At 43.1% G+C, this 6,813-nt stretch overlaps 1 long non-coding RNA gene across 1 annotated transcript; it reads right to left on the bottom strand.

Moving 5' to 3' along the window:
• Positions 1-5,461: 5,461 nt before the first annotated feature.
• Positions 5,462-6,201, bottom strand: LOC134189857 (uncharacterized). The gene is made up of 2 exons (XR_009971553.1): positions 6,050-6,201; positions 5,462-5,938 (listed from the first exon to the last, which is right to left on the bottom strand). It is a non-coding gene; the product is annotated as an uncharacterized LOC134189857 (long non-coding RNA).
• Positions 6,202-6,813: the final 612 nt, after the last annotated feature.

Here is a 6,813-nt window from a genome sequence, read left to right as displayed (position 1 = left end):
CCTGGAGCTTGGCTGGAGTCATCCAGGTGCACTGACAATGGCGCAGCTCTGAAACTGGACACCAAGGCCCACAAGTACCTGTCTGATATATGATGTTACTGCTAAACCAGCGGTCATGTCCACCCCAGTCAATGACCAGGTACTCACTTATACTCCTGAGTCGAGAGAAGCAATTCTGAGTAAGTTTCTTGATTAAGGAAAGTGTGTCATAGCTCACCATCACTGTGACTTGAACCTGCAACCTTTAAGGTCCCGGATGTTTTCATTCTCTAAATGGACTCTCTAACCAATTGAGCTACAGCACCACACGACATGTGCACACACACACGCCCACGCACGCACGCACACACACACACACACACACACACACACACACACACACACACACACACACACACCTAGCCTTGTACCAGACCCTCTCGTGCCGTCGTGCCCGGTTCCCATATAACATGACAATGCCAGAGAGGACCTGGGATCATACCGCCTACCGTTTATGCTATTAAAGGATCAAATTAGCTTGTATGTCACCAAGCCTCAAGCTACTAATAGGATTAGTCTAATAGTTATTTTCGTGTGTCACACAGAATGTCTTGCAACCGACGTGACCTTCCATTCGTACTCTACTTTTTTCCTTTCAGTGTTGGTATCCTGTCTCTACGCAAGCTCTACGTATCTGCCAACTCTCTGGGAGAGGACTTCCTCTCCAAGAGACTCTAGAGCGGAAGGCCTTGTCAACACCATGACGTGGGGTGACACTTAGATGACGTGGGGTGACACTAGGTGAAGAAAGTAGGCAGTATGATCCCAGACCCTCTCTGGGGTTGTCGTGTTATACTGAAACTGGGCAAGACGGCGCGAGAGGGTCTGGTACGAGGCTACAGACACCATGGTTCACTCCCAATTTCTGTGTTTGAAGTTTCACACAGTACAAACTCTTTTGTGCCATCCATGCACTGGCAAACCATCAGCTGATATCGCTGCTCATACATATGCAAAGTTTGGGTCACATCCAAGAAGGCAGTAGGCTCGAGTGTTACCCGGTCATCTCCACCCGCAGAGGAGAAAGACCGGCTGGAGACATTCGCCACTCAAACAAACCGCTGACTCTCTATCCTCCAATCAGAGTGCCGTTTAATTTTTGTGCATCCTCGATCGGGATGCAGATCGCTATTGGCTCTTTACTAACATAATTTCGCTCTGACGAAAGTGCCTGCAGTCTCGACACGTGGCATCCAAGTCTACAAACAACAGGTCGACTCTTTCCAGCTCTTCTCGATATCAGACGATACAAGCAATTGACTACTCAGTTAAAAATGCATTAGCAGAGAGCCAATAGCAACGGGCATTGCTATCAGCAACTATCGTGAATGCACAAACACTAACCAAAACGTATAAAATCCTCATTGGAGGATTGAGAGTTAGAAGTTTCCTTTGAGTGGCAAATGTCTCCAGCCGATCTTTCTCCTCCGCGGGGGACAGACGACTGCCAGCCACTCGAGCCTAAGAAGGCAGCCGGCAACACATAAATTGGAATGCCATCTTCCAGATTGTCTTCAGGACTGTCATACAACAACTTACTGTCATATATAATACAGTCTAAGCAAACACCTATAACTCACATATCGGGATCGGGAGCAGGAACTCTGTATATAAACAAGGTCTGAAACAAAAGATTAGCGATTAGATTCTGTAATTATGAAAGTCAACATTCTGCACTAAGATTTACCAAAAATGGAAGCAAAGAAGAGAAGATCTGACACATAAACTACATTCGGCATTGTAGCAAGTTTAATTTTCATTCACCCTTTACTGGTTTTTGACAATGTCACATATAGTGTGCTCTCTTTGCACTGAAACTGTACACACAGACTAACTGACAGAGGGATAGACAGACAAACATGCAGAAATAAGAGGGCAGAGAGACAAACAGACCCAAGAGTCACTTGCAAAAACCTAGTTTAGTGCGATTAAACAGTACATACGTTCTTTGGCAGGCAGGCACACAGACAGACAAACAGATCGACAGACAGACAGGCAAGCAGACTGACAGATAGAGAGACATACAAACAGACAGTAGTATTTAGTTGCTTTGCTTATAGATGGTGTATAATAGTTCAATGTTTGAAAAAATATGTATTAACTCAGAGACAGAAAGAATGCCTTTAATTCTGTTAATAGGTCTCATCTACTTACTCAGGTCTCAAAACACTTTCCTGAGATGTTTCCCCATATCAACCAACTGTACGCAGGCTTTGGTCCCCTTATCTACTTGCAAGGAGACAGTCCTGTCATGCTGTCTTCTGAAGAAGGCATACATCAAGGGGATCCTTTGGGTCCAGCTACTGCAATTCAGGAATTGTTGACCAAATTGCAGGATAATCATCCTTGTGTAGTGGTCTTGGCATATCTAGATGATGTATTTCTGGTAGGCCCTTCTGATAATGTCTTGGCAGCCTTTGGAGACTCGAAACCTATGTTCCATAATATTGGTTTGGACATTCAGGACTTCTAGTGTGAAACTTAGAACCCTTCATCTGTCGAGATCAAGTCACATACATCTATTCCTATCAAAACTAAAGGAATATCTATTCTGGGAATTCCTATTGGAAAGAGATTTCATTTTACAGCATGTGTTACTATTGCAAAACGTTATTGATAAGATTCTGTCACTTACCAAGAATGTTTTACTTATCTCGTAGAGTCAAACTCAAAAGTATGCAAGCTGCAGCAGTTCTTCATGATCATCTATCTCGCTCCACGTTTTCAAATTTGTTACAAATTTCTGCCCTTATCAAACTTGATTTTTGTGTCCTCGTAGGCTCATTCTGTGCATGAGCTGCCAAAACGCTTCGCAGCTTTAGAACCTCAGATTGATGTTTTGTTATCCTCAAAGAGTTCTGAAAATTCCGTAGGCCACATTCTTCATGAATGTTTAGATCCTGATTAATCAATGAATGATCTATTGTCTAATACTAAGCGTCTGCAGCATCATCTGATAGATAAGGTCATGAAAGCTCAAGTATATATTTTATTGGATAAAGAATCTGGAAAGGATTCGGCATGATTACGTTCCTTGCAAGGAAAAGGTGCAGGCTCTTGGCTAAATACCATTCCATCACCCCAGAATCTCACAATCTTACCTGGAAATTTTCGCTTGGCAGATCAATGCGAATGTGAATGTGGAAAAACAATCGATAGAGAAGGGTATCATCTGTTGACTTGTAAAGTTGGAGGTGGACCAGTGTGGTCTCACAACTGTATGGTTTCTGTGTGAGCAGATTGTCTCAGCCAGCTACATGTATCGTACTACATTGAGCCTAAACATCGCTACACCACTTCCAGTGAAAGGCCAGACATCTACGTTGCGGAATCATTCTGCATGCCAGCAGCAGAATTAGACATTGCTCTATCACATCCATTCAGCAAAGATATCCTATCTAAAGCTGCTTATATTGATGGGGCTGTGGCATCCAGAAGAGAAAAGATTAAACATACAAAGTATGACTCCCAACTACTACCAGGAGGATATGCACCGACAGCAATCCCTTTGGTATTTGAACATTATGGCAGATGGGGTGATGAGGCCCAACAGTTTTTAAAGACTCTTTCTCTCATGTCTTATGATGAGGACGTTCGTCAGAATGCATCCAATTTTACAACATATTGGAGACGACGTTTATCAGTTCAGTTACAACAATGTAACGCTAGAGTGATTTCCAGTCGGTTACTGAAACTTACAAGGAAAGTCAAGAGAATGAACAATATACACAATTAATTAATGCGCTTTACTGTACAGCCCTATATAGGGCTGGTTTTTGTAGAGTTTTCGTTTGGTAGAGATTTGCGCGATTGACACAGTAGAGTTGCTTAGCTGTGTTGAATGTAGATTTCAATGTTGAAAATAATGTATTGGATAGACAGCCAGCCAGCCAGCCAGCCAGCCAGCCAGCCAGCCAGCCAGACAGACAGACAGACAGACAGACAGACCAAACAGTCGACAGACAGACAGACAGACAAACAAAACAGACAACTAGACAAGAGATACAAACAGACAAACAAAAAGAACAACTAGACAAGAGATACAAACAAACAAACAAACAAACAAACAATCAGGCAGCTGACAGAATTAGTAGAGCACGTCTATCACCTTATTCAGTTGTTCTCTGGTGCCCGCCAACGACGACAAATAAGCCTTTGACCCACTCCCTCCAAAGCACTACCTTTCAACTCGTGAGCCTAAAAATCAAGCAAATAACACAACACACACTCATTTTCAATTCCCAACAAATTTCAACTTGCATCATGCACCTCCTGCCACTTGAGAGTTTTTATTACTAATTTTCGTAACGCCTCCAATGCTTTGGTGTGCTTTTCATTCAAAGAGAGACCTCCCGCTTGTGCTAGATCAAAGCGTAATTCATCCGCTAGCCCTTACGGTCTCAGAGAGGGTGAGAGGCTTGACCTGGACGCTGTAACTGCGTCGTCAATGACTCCCGAAATGAAAGAGTCTTTGCTGTCTGATGATCGAAAACGCTGTTCAATTTTCAAAGCGACTTCGACTTCTAGACTTACCGTCATGTCCTTTTGCGGAGACTAAATTATAAACTACATATCTACGGAATACGCTAACTTGACCCGCCTTGGTCATTCCCCGGATTGACAATCTTTGCAACAATCCGGAGAATGACGAGGGCGGAGAGAGACTGGGTGTGGCCACGCGTCTACACATTTACCAAAGAAACGTAGTTAACTATAAATGCTAATCTACCATTGACTTTGAGCAAATTGTAGTACTTACGTTTTTAATTGTGTTGACGATTCCTAGCTTTGAAAGTACATGCTGTTGTGGTATTGTCTCCTGCGACGTGATACGCAATGAACGACGGCATGTAGTACCTACGTCTACAGGTTGAATGCTGCCAATCTAGGATAACTCAATTGGTTTAGTATTATTTAATTAATTAACACAGTTCAATATGAAGACTAATCAATTCACTCGACATCTCAATTGTACAATGTCAACTAGCCAGAACAATGTATAGTAGATAGTCCGATACTACATACCGGTGTCATAGAAAATTTGGCATCTCCGGGAATTTGGTATCCCCGAGCCATATTCACTAGGGAAGGTATCCCTTCGGGACATTTTGCATCCCCGGACCGTATATCCTAGGGAATTTGGAATCCCAGGAAATTTGGCATCTCCGAGTCGCATTTCCTAGAGAATTTGGCATGCCCGAGCGGCATTTTCTAGAGAATTTGACATCACAAGCCGTATTTCCTAGGGAATTTGGCATCCCCGAGCCATATTTCCTAGGGAATTTGGCGTTCCCCCAGCAGTATTACCTAGGGAATTTGGCATCCCCGAGCCGTGGTTCCTAGGGAATTTGGCATCTCTCAAGACGTATTTTTAGAGAATTTGACATTCCTGCGCCGTACTTATTATGAGAATTCGCATATCTAAAATTGTGACACTTTAAACTTTATTTTACAGTTTGCGTTTTTGTGCTAAATTTCTAACAAATTGACATGTTACAAATTGCGTGTTTGTAGTCTAATTAAATTTGCGACTGAAAACATCTATTTTAATTAAATTCGTTAAAGCAAGTGACTCTTTATCGTCTACTGTAGTTACAGCGTTCTTAGAAACAGTTGTCACAGCGCCATTTGTCACTTTGTTGTGGTAGATCATGTTGAAGACAACCAACGTGAAACCAGTCCTCACAATTTTGACACCGCACGGTATCATCGCATTCTTCTGGCATGAAACAGTTGCGGCAAATTTCTATGTAGGTACGGCGAAGTCTAGGAGTGCGTCTAGCAGTTGTTTGGGCGCATTGCGGAAAACCTGTCATTTTCTTCTGATGCAAGCATTTGTACAGATGCTCCCTCATTCGTGGTTGGTCGAATTTCAGGCTTGCTACATCATCTCCTAGAGCTAAATGTACAGCAAAAGCAATAGCAAACACACCACAGTCAAAGCTTCCCCTGTGCTGTTGAACGTACGGCAATTCAATGTTTAAGCAAATGAGACCACATTCATCTTTACCATTTTCGTTGTTTTGATCCATTACTACAGTCTTATATATTACTGCGAGTTGACGACAAAGAGACGAACTGAGTTGACTCCATTGTGTGTTCAGAGCTACAATTGATTAGCCGTCCAGGGCTATGCATGGCTATATATATGCGTTGGGTTTTAATGCATCATGTAGCTAAACGATCAGTCGGCTGACGAACTACCCGTGAACTTCCAATGAGTCATAGCGAGGCGACGCTATACGGTCATGTGCCAGTGCAACAGAGTTCACGACCTCATGGTGATGTCATTCTAATACCAGACACCATTTAACCTAAATGATGACGCAAAGATCAACATACAGCCTACGCACAGCCGGCAGACGTCACTTCTTCCACCTAGACTTTCTACAGTTCAGACCGCGTAATATGCTTCTCTCGGTTTCTGCAACACTTCCTAGAATGGTAGAACTAATTGAAAATGATGAGAGACAATCCAGACGTGACACAGCTAGACGGCACTGGAATTATCTCGTACGAGAACTTGTGCATGGCACGGGCTAGTCGGTGTTTCGTACTAAAAACAATGACATCACCGAAAGTTCGTGAACTCTACAGCATAGTGGCACATGATCGTCTAGCATTATCGCACAATTACTTCTTGGAAGTGCACCGGTAGTTCGTCGGCCGACTGATCATTTACCTACATGATGGTAGAGGATACCAAATTCCCCAAGGGATGCCAAGAGGGGTGCCTCAGACCCTCAGAGAATATGGCTCGGGGATACCAAATTC

This window comes from Corticium candelabrum, chromosome 14, assembly GCF_963422355.1.
Source record: "Corticium candelabrum chromosome 14, ooCorCand1.1, whole genome shotgun sequence".
Taxonomy (NCBI): domain Eukaryota; kingdom Metazoa; phylum Porifera; class Homoscleromorpha; order Homosclerophorida; family Plakinidae; genus Corticium; species Corticium candelabrum.
Note: the sequence above shows the minus strand (reverse complement) of the source record. Positions and strands in the feature narration are given on the sequence as shown.